Raw genomic sequence first — 21148 nt, 5'->3', positions numbered from 1 at the left:
TGACTTCCTACCATCACACATATGTACAGAGGCATGTTCAGGCTCAGTCATACACAGTACACACACGCGCACCACACACGACGCACGCAACCGCACGCAGTGTCTGTCACGTGTTAGGTAGCTTCTGCACGGATTGCACGCACACGGCACGCACGCACGCACGCACGCAGCACGCACACACCACAACACACACACACACACACACACACACACACACACACAACACACACACAACCACACAACACACACACACACACACACACAGAACAGACTTTCCCTAATCTCAAGGTTATTCAGAGATTGTACATTAAATCAATTTAAATACCAGACAGATTTACACAAAAGTCTTTGATTGTGTCTCTGATAAAATGTATCAGGAAAATGGAGTGCGCTTGGAGTATAACACAATTACAAATCCCCATGTACTTTCTAAGTAGAAACACGTGTGAGTAGTTTGGGGCGGCAGGTTCGAGCGTTTGGGCCAGTAACCCGAAAGGTAGCTCAATCGAATCCTTAAGCTGACGAGGTAAAATCTGTCGTTCTGCCCCTGAACAGGGCAGTTAACCACTGTTCCTAGGCCGTCATTATAAATAAGAATTAGTTTTTAACAGACTTGCCTAGTTAAATAAAAGTGGTTATTTTTTTTAGCTGATGTCTGGCCTCAGTGGAGAATTTGAGTGAATCTCCCATCCACTCACTCCAGCTGGTGAAAGGGCAAACGGAGAGCAATAGTCAGTAAATCAAACCTACAGCCACTTGACAGGCTGGTGCAGCCAACATCTGCTGCACATGTGTGTCTGACTGCCCACGTAGACTTACACTGAATAATAGCATCGCCAGGGGCTGGTGACTGAGCAGGTCTGGGACTTGGGAGTACCAAAGGGCTAGGAGGTTATGGCAAGGGTCCGGGGCTGTAACAGGACTCTGGAGACGGAGTGGAAGAACCAGGGTGATTTACACCCAGCAGGAGCAGATGCTTCTTGTGGCAGGCCTCGTTACTCTTAACGACTGGGTAAGTAACATAGGCAGGGCTCTCTCAGCGCAGCACTACGGTAACAAGGGTCACTCAGGAGTTCTGCTTTACATCCTACTCGCAATCTGCCTAACGCCCCCCCCCCTCCCCCGGGGAACACCATCTCAATGGAGATTCCAGGATTCCATGCTGGAAGGGAGGAGAGGAAGGAGGAGAGAGGCGTTTTTTCTCTGGATGTGGGAGTGGATGGCTCATTGAAAGAGACCAGAGAGAGGAGGGAGGGAGGAGAGAGAGAGGGGAGGGAGAAGAGAGAGAAGAGAGGCGATGGAGGAAGAGAGGAGACCGAGAGAGAGAGGCGAGGGATAAGAGAGAGAGACCAGATAGAGAGGGAGGGAGGACAGAGAGAGAGAGACCAGATAGAGAGGGGAGGGAGGACAGAGAGACCATAGAGAGAGGGAAGGGAGGAGGAGACCAGAGAGAGAGGGGAGGGAGGAGAGACCAGAGAGAGAGGGAGAGGGAGGAGAGAGAGAGACCATAGAGAGAGGGAAGGGAGGAGAGACCAGAGAGAGAGGGGAGGGGGGAGAGACCAGAGAGAGAGGGGAGGGAGGAGAGAGAGAGACCAGAAGAGAGAGGGAGGGACGAGTGAATATAAACTTATTAGTGGGAGGGATTAAAATGCAAAGGCTGTTGACTTTCTCCTGCCTGTGGAGGCTAGTTTGCTCTGTGGAGGCTAGTTTGCTCTGTGGAGGCTGTTATGACTTTCTCCTGCCCTGTGGAGTCTAGTTTGCTCTGTGGAGGCTAGTTGATTTGGACTCTGTGAGGCTAGTTTGCTGCTAGTGGAGGCTAGTTGTGCTCTGTGCCAGTTCTATACTTCCCTGTGTTTTTCAAAGCCACACCCCACATTCAGGTCAGGAACAGGATCGCAAGCGAGGACGTTTGTCTGTCTGCAGCGTTACTCTTATTCTGTTTACTCACTTCCCACGCAAGCTGTGCCAAGAGCTCAAATGCTGCCACAACTATCTTAAAACAAGTGTTCTAGATGTAGAGCCTCCATAGCTCTCTCTTGGGGGGGGGGGGGGCGCAATCTCCTTTCATATTTTATGACTGTCTGTCTGTGTAATGCGTGTACTGTATGTGATTGTGTTTGTCTTGGTGATTGGTTCCAGTGTTTACACCCAGGAAGGTGCTGACAGCGGATTCCTTTCCGTCTTTGTCACCCGGTCAGATCGGAATGTTTTCTTCTTGATGTCACCTCGCCATCCGCCCCCTGTCTGTTCTCAAACACAACCCAGTGACATGTCAAAGAGATCAGGTCCCTGCTGCTCTCACCGTGGAGACAACGACTGGAGGTTTTTATTCTTTACACTCCCCCAGCTGATCCTACTAGGAACACAAAGTGCTAAACAACTTTATTGACCGTTGAGGAAAAGTAGAAAGAGACAGGACAAAGTGAGTCACCAGCTGACAGGCACAGCCGTCTCTCCAGAGAGTGCCAGGACAGTAGTGGGGTTTAGCGTAGAAGACGATTACTGCTACACACACACACAGAGAGAGACAGAGACAGGAGAGACAGAGACAGAGAGAGACAGGACAGAGGACAGAGAGAGAGACAGAGAGGACAGGACAGAGAGAGAGACAAGAGACAGAGAAGAGACAGAGACAGAGAAGAGACAGAGAGAGACAGAGAGAGACAGCAGAGAGACAGAGACAGAGACAGAGAGAGACGAGAGACAGAGAAGAGAGAGACAGAGAGCAGAGACGAGAGAGAGAGGAGAGAGAAAGGAGAGAGGACAGAGACAGAGACAGAGCAGAGACAGAGACAGAGACAGAGGATGCACAAGAGACGGACGAGAGAGGAGAGTAGTGGAGATGAGATGAGGTGAGAAAAGCCCATCTGGTCCAGGCCATTACAGGCAGATTAGCCGGGGCAAGGCCGACTGCAGACCAGAGAGAATGCTGGGAGCTGTTCAGTCTAAACTAATTACACTTGTTTTCGGAAGAGGTGGAAATAACTATTATTATACACATAATAAACCACATTAGCAGTGCAGAGTACATGTGCAGTTCAGTATAGTCCAGAGCAGAGGAGAGGAAACAATCACTGAAATGTCCTGTTGACTGAGAATTATAATGATGTTCAGAGCACATTACATTTTTATGGATTTGATCTCTTTAATTCTGCCAAATTTCTCATTCAATCTTGTAAGTGGCAGATGTTTCTACTTGTTAGCACCTAGCTCAACAGTAGGACTTGTACTTCTGGTCTGTGGCTAATGCTAGGCTTGGCTAATAGCTCAATGACAGGTCTTGTCTCAACCTCTCCTAATCTGTGGCTAGGCTAGCTCAACAGAAGGACGTCTGGTCTGTGGCTAATGCTAGGCTAGGCTAATAGCTCAACAGCAGGGCTTGTATCTCAACCTCGACTGGTCTGTGGGTAGGCTATACAACAGCACTATCTCCTAGTAGTGGGCTCCCAAATGGCACAGCGGTCTAAGGCACTGCATCTCAGTGTTAGAGGCGTCACTACAGACACCCTGGTTTGATTCCAGGCTGTATCACAACTGGCAGTGATTGGGAGTCCTATAGGGCGGCACACAATTGGCCCAGCGTCGTCCGGGTTTGGCCGGGGTAGGCCGTCATTGTAAATAATAATTTGTTCTTAAATGACTTGCCTAGTTAAATAAAGGTTCAATAAATAAATAAAAAGTAGTCTGTGGCTAGGCTATAGCCCAACAGCAGTGCTTTGTTAGCTCTGAGATATGCCTCCCTCTCAGCTGTCAGCCTGGCCTGCATTCCTCCCTGGCCCTGCCTGTCCATGTATGGGTAGGAGGAGAAAATGGCAGACAGAGAGCTGCTGAGATGAGAAAGCAACACTGCTGCCTAGTCAACCATCAACCATTTAACTCAYACTGCCATTTAACTCATACTGCTGCCTAGTCAACCATCAACCATTTAACTCACTCTGCTGCCTAGTCAACCATCAACCATTTAACTCACTCTGCTGCCTAGTCAACCATCAACCATTTAACTCACTCTGCTGCCTAGTCACATCAACCATTTAATCATACTGCTTTCTCAGCTGCTAGTCAACCATCAACCATTTAACTCACTCTGCTGCCTAGTCAACCATCAACCATTTAACTCACTCTGCTGCCTAGTCAACCATCAACCATTTAACTCAACTCTGCTGCCTAGTCAACCATCAACCATTTAACTCACTCTGCTGCCTAGTCAACCATCAACCATTTACTCACTCTGCTGCCTAGTCAACCATCAACCATTTAACTCACTCTGCTGCCTAGTCAACCATCACCATTTAATTCACTCTGCTGCCTAGTCAACCATCAACCATTTTAACTCACTCTGCTGCCTAGTCAACCATCAACCAGCTTTAACTCACTCTGCTGCTAGTCAACCATCAACCATTTAACTCACTCTGCTGCCTAGTCAACCATCACCCATTTAACTCACTCTGCTGCCTAGTCAACCACACCATTCTAATCACTCTGCTAGTCAACATCACCATTTAACTCACTCTGCTGCCTAGTCAACCATCAACCATTTAACTCACTCTGCTGCCTAGTCACTCACATTTACTCACTCGTGCTAGTCACTCCCATTCCACCAGTATGTTATTATAGCATCAAGTGGGATTTTTTATTTCTGACTATTTCCGTATGACAGAAAGAGATGAATGGTTACTCTCACATACAGGTCCTCTTCTTCACACACTGTGCTTTGATCAAAATAACTCTCACCCTGGAGAAATACATACTGAAATTAAAAAGTATTTCAGTTGGAGGACGGTTAAACATTATATACACTGGTGAGCCAATAGTGTTGTGTTCTGGAGGGACTATGACATCAACTCTCCTCAGTCTCTGTCCAGGACTGGGACACGGGTGTTAGATGTCTGTGAAAGCTCTCCAACACAGACAGACAGACAGACAGACAGACAGACAGACAGACAGACAGAGCAGACAGGCAGGCAGGCAGGCAGGCAGGCAGGCAGCAGGCAGGCAGGCAGGCAGGCGGACTGGCAGGCAGGCAGAGCAGCGACAGACAGACAGACAGACAGACAGACAGACAGCAGACAGACAGACAGACAGACAGACAGACAGACAGACAGAAAGAGTAAAAGGTTTAGGAGAGGCCCTGAAATTATAGCCTGTACATCAGTCTACTCCCCACTCCCATCTCCCCTCTTCTTAGACATACACACACGCTTGAGTGTGTGCCACAACCAAAGAGATATCATGTTGAGCTGGATAAGTTCTCTCCATGTCTCTACAAACGCTTTGTTTTAGGCTTTATCTCCATCTCTCTCCCCTCTCTCTCTCTCTCTCACTCTCTCGCTCTCTTTCTCTCTATCTCTCTTCATCTCTCTCTCTCTCTCTCCATCTCTGTCTCTCTCTCATCTCTTTCTCTCCATCTCTATCTCTCTATCCTTTCCATCTCTCTATCTCTCTCCATCGCTCTCTCTCTCCATTTCCCATCTCTCTCTCGATCTCTCTTCCATCTCTTATCTCTCCTCTCTCATTCTCCATCTCTCCATCTCTCTCTATCTCTCTCTTTCCATCCTCTCTATCTCGTCCCATCTCTCTCTCTCTTTACTCTATGACCAGAGACTGTAGCCTTTTCACCAGAGGAAGGAAAGTTTATTGTTGCAGTCAGGCCATTTAGTTTGTTGTTGCTCTTGTTTTAAGCAATCTCTCTATTTCTCTCTATTTCTCTCCATCTCTCTCCTCTCTCTCCATCGCTCTCCATCTCTCTCTCTCTCTCTCTCTCTCATCTCTTTCTCTCATCTCTATCTCTCTATCTCTTTCCATCTCTCTATCTCTCTCCATCTCTCTCTCTCTCCATTTCTCCATCTCTCTCGATCTCTTTTCCATCTCTCTATTTCTTTCCATCTCTCACTCTCCAATCTCTCTCCACTTCTCCCTCTCTCTCCATCTCTCTCCCTATCTCTCTCTATCTCTCTATCTCTCTCCATCTCTCCATCTCCCTCTCCTTTTCTCCTCATGACCAGAGACTGTAGCCTTTTCACCAGAGGAAGGAAAAGTTTATTGTTGCAGTCAGGCCATTTAGTTTGTTGTTGCTCTTGTTTTAAGCAACAGGAAAGTGAATTTTGATACATTATACATCATTACGATAACAACAACAAAAAGAAAGATCTTTAACTTATTCCCATCATTGTCTGTCTACACAAATGCCTGTTGCATAGGAAACATATGATCTTGACTTTTTCTCAGGTACAGTCATTATGTGTTGAGTAATGCAAGTGTATCACTGTGGTGTGTGTGTGTGTGTGTGTGTGTGTGTGTGTGTGTGTGTGTGTGTGTGTGTGTGTGTGTGTGTGTGTGTGTGTGTGTGTGTGTGTGTGTGTGTGTGTGTGTGTGTGTGTGTGTGTGTGTGTGTGTGTGTGTGTGTGTGTGTGTGTGTGTGTGATGTGTGTGGTGCGTGCGTGCGTGCGTGTGTGGTGTGTGTTCGGTGCCTGGCAGTAGCACCAGTATGAGACTTGTCTGATTGCCAGGTTTCCTCTAGACTAGAGAGTGTTTCAGTTGAAATCTCCTCAGGACTTTTCCCAGGAGACTCACAGTCCAAAGCAGACCTAAAACTGTCACAATATGCAGCATACTGAATACTGAATGTAGATTCTTCATGTGCATGTTTATCTCTGTGTGTGCTGCATGTTTTTGCTTCCTGTAACTATAGAGCACATTAGAAGCACCTGTTACAGACAGACAGAGCCTGTCAGTAAGACCCTGCCAGACCTCCTCTCTGGCCCTTCTCGTCAGACTGAGGGCCTTCAGGTCCCACTAGTGCTTCACTAGGAATTTATTTCAGGATGTTGACGGCTGTTGGGTGTCATAAACGTTTATTTTCAATCACCCCACACCAGGGTTTCCGTGGTGTGGCGCCAGACAACGTGACCCGGGAAGATTTTAATTTAGCGACCATTTGAGAAATTTACCCGGACACATACGCAATGAGTGCGTAACCCATTAGGCTGCTCAGAATGACATCACAGAAATCACATTTGGATGACGGTAATTCATCTTAACAGAACATGCAACTCCTGTAATGAAGCAGCTGATAAAATGTCATTTTCAAACATTTGCCAAAATGCGATTAGCAGGAAAACAGCATTATAAACAGCACCACCTGATGACAGCGGTTCCATATGTGACAAACATGAAAATATCTGTTAGAAACTTAGAAAGAGGGGGAATCTAAAGATGTAAAAAACTAGGACGGTTTAACATGACTAGAATTGTTCATTGGGGTTCTGGACAACGAAAGAAAGTTGATATGGAAACCAATAGAACAGGAGAGAAATGGCATAGTGGTGGTATGTTGAATAGGCTAGGGAAGTAAATTTAAATACATTTGTCAAAATGATATAATTACTCCTGTCTATACATAAATAAATAAAATCATTGAAAATGCTTCACCAGAAGGCATGACTTAACCACAGACAAATTGAGGATCATTAGAGTTGAATTATTATTATTATTTTTTTTATAGCTGTGTAATGTTTCAAATGCCTATTTTTGATGCCTATTTGGGAAGCCCGCGATTTAGGCAGAGCACATGGCACTAGACCTATCTGATTATTGAGATGCGGCTGTCAGGGGAAAGCATCTAAAATATGTGTGAAGATAATATGTCTTGTGTATAATTAAAAAATGCTGAGAGAAGCGGAAGAGTGTGTGGCGAAGATATAAGCGAGTTTCTCTCAAGACCGGCTCTACTGTCTCCCGCCAAATTCTTGCACATCCATTGTTTTCGTTGTGTGAATTGTTTGCCCTTTGATTGTTTATTTTGATCAATTCTCCATGACTTTAATCACAAGTAGTAAACATATGTCAATCAATCAAATGTACTTATAAAAGCCCTTTTTTTACGTCAGCAGATGTCACACAGTGCTTACACAGAAACCCAGCCTAAAACCCCCAAACAGCAAGCGATGTAGATGTAGACCGAGAATTGGTTAAAAAGAATCGGTCGAGTCGAGACGTACAGAGAAGGAGGCAGACGGGCTGAGTAGATGAATGCAATTAAAATCATTTATCATATTTTTATTTGCCGGCTTTATGTATTCTGACTTAGTTGACAATATCATTTATAGTCCTACTGCTGCATTGGCCTATAAGCCAATGGTGGAAAAAGTACTAAATTGTCATGCTTGAGTAAAAGTAAAGATACCTTAATAGATAATGACTCAATAAAAGTGAAACCAGACTACACAATTTTTATTTTATTTTTTGACGGATAGCCAGGGGCACACTACAACACTCAGACATAATTTACAAATAAATAATTTGTGTTTAGTGAGTTCGCCAAGTCAGAGGCAGTAGGGATGACCAGGGATGTTCTCTTGATAGGTGTGTGAATTGGACCATTTTCCTGTCAAAATGTAACGAGTACTTTTGGGTGTCAGGGAAGATGTATGGAGTAAAACGTCCCATGATGATCCTCAATAAGCACGAAGGTCAAATGTATTTCCATCAATTGATAAAAAACATAATTTAGCAATGAGATTTTTTCCTCGCGGCCATTTTGTCAGGCAACAGCTTTTCATTTTTTTTTATCAGCCAAAAGCCGGCAATTGCTGGCTAACGGAAACCCTTCCCCACACACATTTAATCTAGCAAGTCACACAAACACGCATGCACATACACACGCAAACAGACTAACACACACAGACGTGCACACACAAGCTCACATGCACACACTGTGCATTTCCTGCTGTGCTGGCCTCATTAACCTCCCAGTTGACCTTTGGTTATGTCTCCAGGTTGAGCTGCTGTAGGTTGAGCTGCTGTAGGTTGATCTGCTGTAGGTTGAGTTGCTGTAGGTTGAGCTGCTGTAGGTTGAGCTGCTGTAGGTTGAGCTGCTGTAGGTTGAGCTGCTGTAGGTTGAGCTGCTGTAGGTTGAGTTGCTGTAGGTTGAGCAGCTGTAGGTTGAGCTGCTGTAGGTTGAGCTGCTGTAGGTTGAGCTGCTGTAGATTGAGCTGCTGTAGGTTGAGTGGGCATGTCAGGTCAACCATTCTTGACCAGCAGAGGGAGCCCCAGCTAACCAGTACATTCCCCAAAAGATAGTGCAGAGCGATTAGTGCTTTTTGAGGTCGGTTCGATAATACAAAAATGATCACCGTTTTCTTTTCGGTTTCCCACATTTAAAGGCATTATGCATTATGTGGGTTGAATGCTGTAACAACAGCATAAAACTATCAATAAAAGTCCCATGATGGTAGTGACTTCCCATTACGGCTTATCACTTATCGCTAACCATCATTTATTCACATTACTTTACTTTAATAAAATATTTAAGTTGTTGTGTATATTACAATTGTTTTAAGTTTATTTGAGTTTGTTATTTAATTCCAAGTCCTTGTCTCATAAYTGCTGTCTGACCAAATCCCTATTTTAGTAGTTCTTCAAAGTAAATATGGCATACTTTTATGACTGCTCAATACCAACTGTCAATCTTGGATCGTGTATTTTCAGGTAGATATACCTCACGAAGCAGCTGCTTCCTATCCCTCATCTCTTCTCTCCATCTTAGACCGGACAAGTAGGCGCGCAATGGATTATGATTATGGTCGGTAAACTATGTAGAATATTGGCCTATTAGAAACTACAACTCCCTAATACATCATACCATTCGTGCTTGATTTATCTCTAGAGAAACTACAACTCCCTACTACATCACACAGTTCAGTCTGGATCTGATTTATCTCTAGAGAAACTGTGCATTGCGCTCACAGAAAAAAAAACGAATGAAATGGAATTCAAATAATTTAACGACTTCGGTCAATTTGTTGTTTAAAAAACGAAAAAATAACAAGTATTTCGGTTGATTGCTCATCACTACCAAAAGATAATCTATGTGTTTTTTCAACATTGGTAAGTAGCAGCGACTTCAGTAGGGCTCTGTTTTGGTTTCTGGATTAAACGTAGGCCCACTTCCTCTTTTGACTTCCTTTTCCTGTACTGATTAGAGTTCAAATGGTCCTCTAATGTCTTGCCAGACATGAAAGAGAGAGAGAGAGAGATATCTAGCTAAACTTAACTTAATTTCTTCACTCTAAGCGACTTTCTGCTATAACGCCCAGCTGTGGTGTCATTTCCTGTCCTTTGTTAACATCCTCTCCTTTTTCTTTATTCTCCAGCCCTAGCCTATGCCACCGCCCAGGTGCCCGACCAYGCCCACGGCTGTACCCATGGCAGCTGTTACCCGGCAACAGGAGACCTGTTGGTGGGCCGTGAGAAGAGCCTGAAGGCCTCGTCTACCTGTGGCTCCAGGAAGAAAGAGCCTTACTGTATCGTCAGTCATCTACAGGCAAGTGATGTTTCTCTGTCTATGTGTGTGTGTGTGTGTGTGTGTGGTGTGTGTGTTTGTTGTGTGTGTGTGTGTGTGTGTGTGTGTGTGTGTGTGTGTACCCAACATCCTCTCACCTACCATCTCACCTCCTTCTGTCCCGAGCTTCTGTTTGACCCCTGACCTGTGTCACCTCTGACCCCTAACCTCTGACCCCGATTGTGCTTTTTTTGTTCGTTTATTTGTGTTGTTTGCAACTGGTGATTACTCACCACGGACTAGCAGACTCCTTTTTTGTCCTTTAACGAGTCTGACGAGGCCGACGCGAACGATATACTGCTTTCTTGGGAACAGGCCCAGATCCCCGTGATTTGCCGTGAAGAGGAGGCGGAGAAAACGGGGGCCGGAGGGCGGGCTGCCTTCTGAGAATTCGTAGGCAATCGAATAAACCCCCACTTCCTTCCTTTCTGCAAGCAAACTTGCAATCTTTGTAGAATAAAATAGATGACATACGCAGAAGATTAAACTACCAACCGGACATTCAAAACTGTAGTATCTTATGCTTCACGGAGTCGTGGCTGAACGACGACATTATCAACATACAGCTGGCTGGTTATACGCTGCAATGGCAAGATAGAGCAGCGGCGTCTGGTAAGACAAGGGGCGGTGGACTGTGTATTTTTGTAAATAACAGCTGGTGCACAATATCTAAGGAAGTCTTGAGCTATTGCTCGCCTGAGGTAGAGTATCTCATGATAAACTGTAGACCACACTACCTACCTAGAGAGTTTTCATCTGTATTTTTCGTAGCTCTTTACATGCCACCACGGTCAGAGGCTGGCACTAAGACAGCATTAAATTAGCTATATTCCGCCAAAAGCAAACAAGAAAACGCTCACCCAGAGGCGGCGCTCCYAGTAGCCAGGGACTTTAATGCAGGGAAACTTAAATCTGTTTTACCAAATTTCTATCAGCATGTTAAATGTGCAACCAGTGGGAAAAAAACTCTGGACCACCTTTACTCCACACACAGAGACGCATACAAAGCTCTCCCTCACCCTCCATTTGGCAAATCTGACCATAATTCTATCCTCCTGATTCCTGCTTACAAGCTAAAATTAAAGCAGGAAGCACCAGTGACTAGATCAATAAAAAAGTGGTCAGATGAAGCAGATGCTAAGCTACAGGACTGTTTTGCTAGCACAGACTGGAATATGTTCCGGGATTCCTCCAATGKCATTGAGGAGTACACCACATCAGTCACTGGCTTCATSAATAAGTGCATTGAGGACGTCATCMCCACAGTGAYYGTACKTACATACCCCAACTAGAAGCCATGGATTACAGGCAACATCCRCACTGAGCTAAAGGCTAGAGCTGCCGCTTTCAAAGAGCAGGACTCTAACCCGGAAGCTTATAAGAAATCCCGCTATGCTCTCCAACGAACCATCAAACAGTTAAAGCATCAATACGGGACTAAGATCAAATCGTACTACACCGGCTCTGACGCTCGTCGGATGTGGCAGGGCCTGCAAACCATTACAGACTATAAAGGGAAGCACAGCCGAGAGCTGACCAGTGACACGAGCTTTCCAGACGAGCTAAACTACTTCTATGCTCGCTTCGAGGCAAATAACACTGAAAAATGCATGAGAGCAGCAGCTGTTCCAGAAGACTGTGTGATCACGCTCTCTGCAGCCGATGTGAGTAAGACCTTTAAACAGGTCAACATTCACAAAGCCGCAGGGCCAGATGGATAACCAGGACGTGTACTGCGAGCATGCGCTGACCAATTGGCAAGTGTCTTCACTGACATTTTCAACCTCTCCCTGTCCGAGTCTGTAATACCAACATGTTTTAAGCAGACCACCATAGTACCTGTGTCCAAGAACACTAAGGTAACCTGCCTAAACAACTATCGACCCCTGGCACTCACGTCTGTAGCCATGAAGGGCTTCGAAAGGCTGGTCATGGCTCACATCACCACCATTATCCCAGAAGACAGAACATTCACTTTGCTACACCCAACAGATCCACAAGTGATGCAGTCTCTATTGCACTCCACACTGCCCTTTCCCACCTGGAGAAAGGAACACCTATGTGAGAATGCTATTCATAGCACTAACTTAGCGGTCAACACGATAGTGCCCTCAAAGCTCATTAATAAGCTAAGGACCCTGGGACTAAACACCTCCCTCTGCAACTGGATCTGGACTTCCTGACGGGCCACCCCGGTGGTAAGGGTAAGTAACAATCCGCCACGCTGATCTCAACACAGGTGCTCTCAGGGGTGCGTGCTCAGTCACCTCCTGTATTCACTGTTCATCATGACTGCACGGCTAGGCACGACTCCAACACATCATTAAAGTTTGCGATGGTCTAACAGAAGCACCATCGAGAGCATCCTGACGGTGTGCATCACTACCTGAATTGGCAACTGCTCGGCCTCGCGCCGAAGGCACCTAGAAGAGTAGTGTGAATGGCCCAGTACATCACTGAGGCACAGCTTCCTGCCATCCAGGAACTCTATACCAGGCGGTGTCAGAGGAAGGCCCTAGAAATTGTCAAAGACTCAGCCACCCTAGTCATAGACTTTCTCTCTGCATCCGACGGCAGCGGTACCGATCTCGTGTTTGGGTCAAGAGACTTCTAAACAGCTTCTTCCCCAAGCCATAACTTCTGAACACTAATCAAATGTCTACCCAGACTATTTGTACTGGTACCCTCTGTATATAGTCTTGTATTGTTATTTTACTGCTGCTCTTTATTTGCTTGTATCTTTATTTTATATTCTTATCCAGTATTTTTTTTTTAACTGCATTGTTGGTTAGTGGCTCGTAAGTAAGATTTCACTATAAGGTTGTATTTGGCGCATGTGACTAATAAATTTGATTGCATTTGTAGGATGAGAAGAAATGTTTCCAGTGGTGACTCTCGCGGCCATATGACCAGTCTAACATACCATCAGTCACCGCATTGAGAAGCTTATCACAACGTTAAACCACCACGCAAGAAGTCCTGGTGGCAGTCAGAGAATGGTGAGAATGGAGATTGTATTCATTGAGGTTTCATTCACATCCATGTTATAAGCTCCGAAACTTTGGCGACTAATAAATCTTTTTTTAAACCTCCCGTTTAATTTAAGTTTATTTCGCCACGTGCACAGTATAACCAGGTTGTAAAACAGTTAATGTTTACCTTCAGAGCTCTTTCCCAACAATATAGTGTTATAATATCATAGATAATAATAGAAAAAAAATAAAACAATAAAAGTACAAATATAAAACCTCACGAGAACTACGATGGGTTAAATGAAAAACAGATGCAAGTATATCAGGTCAGTACCAGTACTTTATTCAATGTGCAGGGGTACTGGAGTGGTTGATATACAGGTCAGTACCAGTACCTTATTCAAGTGCAGGGGTACTGGAGTGGTTTGTATATACAGGTCAGTACATATTTATTCAACATGCAGGGGTACTGGAGTGGTTGTATATACAGGTCAGTACCAGTACACCTTATTTCATGTGCAGGGGTACTGGAGTGGTTGTTTATAAGTTACTAATTGATGGTGCAGCGGGTACTAAAGTGGTTGTATATACAGGTCAGTACCAGTACCTTATTCAATGTGCAGGGGTACTAGAGTGGTTGTATATACAGGTCAGTACCAGTACCTTATTCAATGTGCAGTGGTACTGGAGTGGTTGTATATACAGGTCAGTGTCAGTACCTTATTCAATGTGCAGGGGTACTGGAGTAGTTGAGGTGGGTTTGCTGTAGCAAACTGGCTCAAATTTGATCTTACATCTGTAAAAAGTGACTGGTAGTAGGATATACCTGTAAACAGGGCTGAAAATTGACTGGTAGCAGGAATATATAAATTCTTATGGTAATATACTGATGGTAATATATACAGTGAATTCTGAAAGTATTCAGACCCCTTCCCTTTTCCCACATTTTGTTACCTTACAGCCTTATTCTAAAATGGAYTAAATAATACTTTTTTCTCATCAATCTATCCCAAATTGACAAAGTGGAAACAGGTTTTTAGACATTTTTTCAAATGTATTAAAAACATAAATACCTTATTTACAAAAGTATTCAGACACTTTGCTATGAGACTCAAAATTGAGCTCAGTTGCATCCTGTTTCCATTTATCATCCTTGAGATGTTTCATTTATCATCCTTGAGATGTTTCTACAACTTGATTGGAGTCCAACCTGTGGTAAATTCAATTGATTGGACATGATTTGGAAAGGCACACACCTGTCTGTATAAGATCCCACATTTGACAGTGCATGTCAGAACAAAAACTAAGCCATGAGGTCGAAGGAATTGTCAATAGAGCTCAGAGACAGGATTATGTTGAGACACAGATCTGGAGAAGGGTACCAAAACATTTCTGCAGCATTGAAGGTCCCCAAGAACACAGTGGCCTCCATCATTCTTAAATGGAAGAAGTTTGAAACCACCAAGACTCTTCCTAGAGTTGGACGCCCGGCCAAACTGAGCAATTGGGGGAGTCCAATGGTCACTGACAGAGCTCCAGAGTTCCTCTGTGGAGATGGGAKAACCTTCCARATGGACAACCATCTCTGCAGCACTCCAGCAATCAGGCCTTTATGGTAGAGTGGCCAGACGGAAGCCACTCCTCACTAAAAAGAACATAACAGCCTGCTTGGAGTTTGCCAAAAAGGCACATAAAGGAATCTCAGACCATGAGAAAAAAGATTCTCTGGCATGATGAATCCAAGATTGAACTCTTTGGCCTGAATGCCAAGCGTCACATCTGGAGGAAACCTGGCACCATCTYTATGGTGAAACATGGTGTTGGCAGCATCATGCTGTGGGGATGTTTTTCATCGACAGTGGACTGAGAGACTAGTCAGGATTGAGGGAAAGATGAACGGAGCAAAGTACAGAGAGATCCTTGATGAAAACCCTGCTCAAGAGCGCTCAGGACTTCAGACTGGGGGCGAAGGTTCACCTTCCAACAGTGACATGCTGATAGCCTGTTGCCTGGACTTGAATGGTGAATGGGAGGCGCGCTTCAATTAAAATACCAGTTGAGAAATAAAAATAGTAAGCCTAGCTCTTTTTAATTGTGCACCAAAACAGTTTTTAGCACACGATTGCGTTTATAATTATTGTGCAATGAACAGGCTTATAAAAGTGCAAGTTTTACTCCAGCAGCAACCAGCTGAAGACGACACAGGAGTGGCTTCGGGACAAGTCTATGCCCCAGAGAGATGCACAGTAAATAACATAATAACAGAATGCCAAGCGGATATTCCCCTTCTAGAGCTGGAACATGTAACTGCTACAGCACAGTAATAACATAATAACCAGAATGCAAGCGGTATTCCCCTTCTAGCAGCTGGAACATTAACTGCTACAGCACAGTAAATAACATAATAACCAGAATGCCAAGCGGGTATCCCCTTCTAGCAGCTGGAACAATCTAACTGCTACAGCACAGTAAATAACATAATAACCAGAGCCAAAAGTCCATTGCAAATTTCTAACACTAATTTGTGGACAGGCCACAACGCAGCTCAAAGGGAATCGTCTGAGAACACCCTAAACACAAAAGTGCTTTGAGGAGCTTCTTTCTGATATTCAAATGCAGTCTGAAGTGAGTACAAACAGCAGTAAGACAACGATTAAATCCATAACTCGGCGCATTAAAAAAATGAGCGAGATAATGAGAGAGTACAGCTCCATGGGTGCAGTTCAACATTAACAGCACTAGCTAGCTACCCCTCATGCAGGCAAGGTGTGGGTGTGGTGTGGTGTGGTGTGTGTGTGTGTGTGGGTGTGTTGTGTTGTGTTGTGTTGTGTGTGGTGTGGTGTGGTGTGGTGTGTGTGTTAGTGTGTAGTGTAGTGTGTGGTTGTGTGTGTGGTGTGTTGTGTTGTAGTGTGTGTTGGTGTGGTGTGTTGGTGTGGTGTGTGTGTTGTAGTGTAGTGTGGCTCCAGAGTGACGCAGCGGTCTAAGGCACTACATTGCAGTGCTAGAGGCGTCACTACAGACCATGGTTCGATTCCAGGCTGTATCACAACTGGGCCATGATTGGGAGTCCCATAGGCGGCGCACAATTGGCCCAGCTTCGTCCGTTTGGGGCCGGGGTAGGTTCTGTCATTGTAAATAAGAATATGTCCTTAACTGATTTGCCTAGTTACATAAAACGTGTAGTGAGACATAACTGTGAAAAAAGCAAATAACTCACGGAATTAAGACAGAGAGGGTCTCAGGAATCTTTTGGAGATTCATACAATCATAGAACATCCTGACATGTACACACAGAGAGGTCAAACTGGATCTAGGCGGTTGGGGCCGTGAGTCTGTGAACCATAACCTGCACTCATTAATGAATGGCTTAATCAGGAAGGAAACAGAGTGAGGGAAATGAGAGACAAGGTGTAGTAGAGACAAGAAGTCAGGGTGAAGGAGAGAAAGAGAATGGAGAGGGAGGGAGGGAGGGAGGAGGGAGGAGGGAGGGAGGGAGGGAGGGAGGGAGGAAGGAGAGAGAGAAAGGGGAGGAAGGAAAGAAGGAAAGAAAGAGAGAGAGAGAAAGGAGAGAGGAGAGGAAAAAAGGAGCAAAGAGAAGGTAAGGGAAAGAAAAGAGAGAGAAAGAGCTTTAGAGTGGGAGAGGGAACACAACAAATAGTGCTCTGTTTTGGCTAATGGAGAGCAATTAGTAACTGGTCCACTCCACCAACGGAAACAAGCCACTCGCACATCCTTCTAATAGCCTCCGGTACCTGTCCTGCAATGAAAAACCTCGTAGAAGATGGGCCACGCTGCTCTCCAGTCCAGTGGACATAGGTCCGACCCAACCCAGCCTTCCACTCCAATCCCTTAGTACAAGAGGGGGCTTCATGCGAGGGACACAGGGACTGTTGTCAAGGCGTATAGTACAAGCATCCCACTGTGCTCCATCTCACATACTCTAAGTTCTGCCAGATCCACCATGGAGACGGGGAGTAAAAATAGTGACTGTTTCCTGTTCTCCCACCTCTTCAGTGTTCTACACAGAGTACAGGCAGTGCTATAGTTGGTCCACAGTAGTCAATCACTCAGACCATAGACCTGAAATTGGACTTTTGTCTTGCAGTTTGTGAGCTCTGTATTAACAATGAAGAAGGAAAATTGCTGAGCGTTTCTCAATCTCATTTTCTGTCCTCTCAATGTACCCTCCTCTCACTTTCTCCTCCATCTCCCACTATTAATCTGACTTACTCCTCCCTCCTCCATCTCCACTATTCATCTGACTTACTCCCTCCCTCCATCTCCCATATTCATCTGACTCCCTCCTCTCACTCTTTCTTCTCATCTCCCACTATTCATCTGACTTCTCCCTCCCTCCATCTCCCCACTATTCATTGACTCCTCCGCCTTTTCCATCTCCCACATTATCTGACTGCCTCCCTCCCTCCTCTCTCGCTTTCTCTCCATCTCCACTATCATCTGACTCTCCCTCCCTCCTCCTCCTCTCTCGTTTTCTCATCTCCATATTCATCTTACTTTCCCCCATCTCCCCTGATCTACTCCCTCCCTCCCTCCTCTTTCCATCTCCACTATTCATCTGACTCCTCCCTCCTCCCTCGCGTCTCTCGGCTTTTTCTCCCATCTCCCATATCCATCTGCTTCCTCCCTCCTCCATCTCCCACTATCCTCTGACTCCCTCCTGCCTCCCTCTTTCTCTCCATCTCCCACTATTCATCTGACTCCCTCCCTCCCTCCCTCCTTTCTTTCCATCTCCCACTATTCATCTGACTTCCTCCCTCCCTCCATCTCCCACTATCATCTGACTCTCCCTCCTCCCTCTCTTTCTCTCCATCTCCGCACATTCATCTGATTCCTCCCTCCCTCCTCTCCACTATTTCATCTGACTCCTCCCTCCCTCCCTCTTTCTCTCCATCTCCCACTATTCATCTGACTCCCTCCTCCCTCCTGTCTCGCTTCTCTCCATCTCCCACTATTCATCTGACTCCCTCCTCCCTCCTCTCTCTTGCTTTCTCTCCATCTCCCACTATTTCATCTGACTCCTCCCTCCTCCTCTCTTCGCTTTCTCCATCTCCCACTATTCATCTGACTCCCTTCCCTCCCTCCTCTCTCGCTTTCTCTCCATCTACCCACTATTCATCTGACTTCTTCCCTCCCTCCATTCGCACTATTTCATCTGACTCCCCTCTCCCTCCTCTCTCTGCTTTCTCTCTCCATCTCCCACTATTCATCTGACTTCTTCCCTCCCTCCATCTCCCACTATTCATCTGACTCCCTCCCTCCCTCCTCTCATCTGCTTTCTCTCCATCTCCCCACTATTCATTGGACTTCTCCCCTCCTCCATCTCCTCACTATTCATCTGCTCCCTCCCTCCCTCTTTCTTTCGCATCTCCCACTATTCATCTGACTCCTCCCTCCCTCCTCTCTCGCTTTCTCGCCATCTCCCACTAGTCATCTGACTCCCTCCCTCCCTCTTTCTCTCCATCTCCCACTATTCATCTGACTTCCTCCCTCCCCGCCCTCCTCTCTTCTCTCCATTTCCACTATTCATCTGACTCCATCCCTCCCCCTCCCTCATCTCCTCTTCTCCTCTTTCACGTTCCTGTCTTTGTTGGAGTTCCTGAACCAGGTACAGCGCGGGTCTGTTATTACCCCAATTCCCATACCCACAGCTGTGGGCTGTGGCTGCTGGCTGCTCCATGCAGAGTAAACTACAGTGACAGAGAGATTATGATGGAGGGTGATTTAGTGTAATGGAGGCTGTGGACCTCTGGACTTTGACGGACGTCCAGAACCATAGAAATAGAATCCATTAAGAATGGCATTAATAAAATCCCTGGATGTCCAGAACAGAGCTACCCAGAACTCACTGTCATGACACAATGTAGCTTCCTCTCCCTCTCTCCCTCCTCCCTCCTCTCTCTCCCTCTCCTCTCTCCCCTCCCTCTCTCCCTCCCTCTCCCACCACTCCCAGTCCCCTTCTCTTCCTCCCTCTCCCCCTCCCTCTCCCACCACTCCCAGTCCTCTTCTCTTCCTCCCTCTCTCCCCTCCCTCTCCACCCACTTCCCAGTCCCCTTCTCCTCCCCCCCCCCCCCTCTCCCACCGCTCCCAATCCACCTCTCTTCCTTGGTTTTTGAAGCAGACCTGTTGTTAATAGTGGGAACCAAGATTAGGCCTCTAATAATACGGCTGTCTGTATGAGTTCCTAGCAGAAGGAAGCTGCATGTGGGGGCATGTCATGTTACACAAAACACTTCTTCCCATAAAGTCAATGGTTCACTATACTTTGTCAAAAGATGGTGAAAACATGGGGAATTATTTTCTGTACAATGTTCAACTTGCTTATATACATTGAAAGGGATTCTCTGTAAGCTTTTGTATACTTTTTAAGACAGTAGTCTCTGATAATTAAACGTCACATAATGCAGATACGGGCACGCCGTCATTGCTCTCCTCTCTCTCTCTCTCTCTTCTCTCTCTCTCTTCCTCTCTCTCTCTCTCCTCTCCCCGCTGTGTGTGTGCATCTTGCTAGCTGTCACTCATATGGCAAGGGGCTGAAGTTCATTGGCTGGAACTCAAAATGTTAGGGGGCGGCCCACGTGTGAGAAAAAGTAGGGAAATGACGCTGTACAGCTTCCAGTAAACAGTTCCTTTCAAACAAGGGATTTAGTGGCTACCTGAGGTAAGACAGTAATTCTGCTCATAGATTATACATGTATGAACTACACATTGACACTTCCAACCCAAAGCATCGAGGCTCAGACAACAGACTCCTAAAACGCTTCAATCCCTGGCCATAAGACTGTTAAATGGCTAACAACTACTGCTCTCTCTCTCTCCACACAGACTATCCACACGGACTCTATGTCCATCCACAGGTCCCAACACACTCAGACATAATCTACGCTGCTGCTACAATGATTATTGATTAGATGTATTACTGAATTACACTGCTGTCCATTGATTATTGATTAGATGTATTACTGAATTACACTGCTGTCCATTGATTATTGATTAGATGTATTACTGAATTACACTGCTGTCATTGATTATTGATTAGATGTATACTGAATTACACTGCTGTCCATTGATTATTGATTAGATGTATTACTGAATTACACTGCTGTTCATTGATTATTGATTAGATGTATTACTGAATTACACTGCTGTCCATTGATTATTGATTAGATGTATTACTGAATTACACTGCTGTCATTGATTTTGATTAATGTAATTACTGATTACACTGCTTTGTCCATTGATTATTGATTAGATGTATTATTGAATTACACTGCTGTTCATTGAATTATTGATTAGATGTATTACTGAATTACACTGCTGTCCAATGATTAATGATATTATCCTGCTACTGGTCACTATTACTCCTGTGTACATGTACAGTGCATTTCGGAAAGTATTCAGACCCCTGACGTTTTCCACATTTTGTTACGTTACAGCCTTACTCTAAAATGTTATTAAATAGTTATTTTTCCTCATCAATCTACACACAATACCCCTAAATAACTAACCAAAAACAGTTTTTCAGAAAAAAAAAGAAAAAAAAACTGAATATCACATTTACATAATTATTCAGACCCTTTACTCAGTACTTGGTTGAAGTACCTTTGGCAGCGATTACAGCCTCAATTCTTCTTGGGTATGACGCTACAAGCTTGGCACACCTGTATTTGGGGAGTTTCTCCCATTCCTCTCTACAGATCATAATACAAGCTCTGTCAGGCTGGATGGGGTAGCGTTGCCGCACAGCTATTTTCCAGAGATGTTTGATCGGGTTCAAATCCGGGTTCTGGCCGGGCCACTCAAGGCCATTCATAGCTGT

At 45.2% G+C, this 21148-nt stretch overlaps 1 protein-coding gene across 1 annotated transcript in view; it reads left to right on the top strand.

The window, feature by feature from the left end:
- The window catches only part of LOC112073450 (laminin subunit beta-1-like), a 39587-nt gene that overhangs the window by 8703 nt on the left and 9736 nt on the right, over nt 1-21148 (top strand). Inside the window, exons 3-4 of the mRNA XM_024140740.2 lie at nt 10152-10321; nt 13205-13338. The gene's annotated coding sequence lies outside the window, so the exon portion shown is untranslated. The remainder of the gene's footprint in view (nt 1-10151; nt 10322-13204; nt 13339-21148) is intronic.

Source organism: Salvelinus sp. IW2-2015, unplaced genomic scaffold (genome assembly GCF_002910315.2).
Source record: "Salvelinus sp. IW2-2015 unplaced genomic scaffold, ASM291031v2 Un_scaffold2265, whole genome shotgun sequence".
In the NCBI taxonomy this organism is placed as follows: Eukaryota; Metazoa; Chordata; class Actinopteri; order Salmoniformes; family Salmonidae; genus Salvelinus; species Salvelinus sp. IW2-2015.
This window is presented reverse-complemented; position numbering and strand designations above follow the sequence as displayed.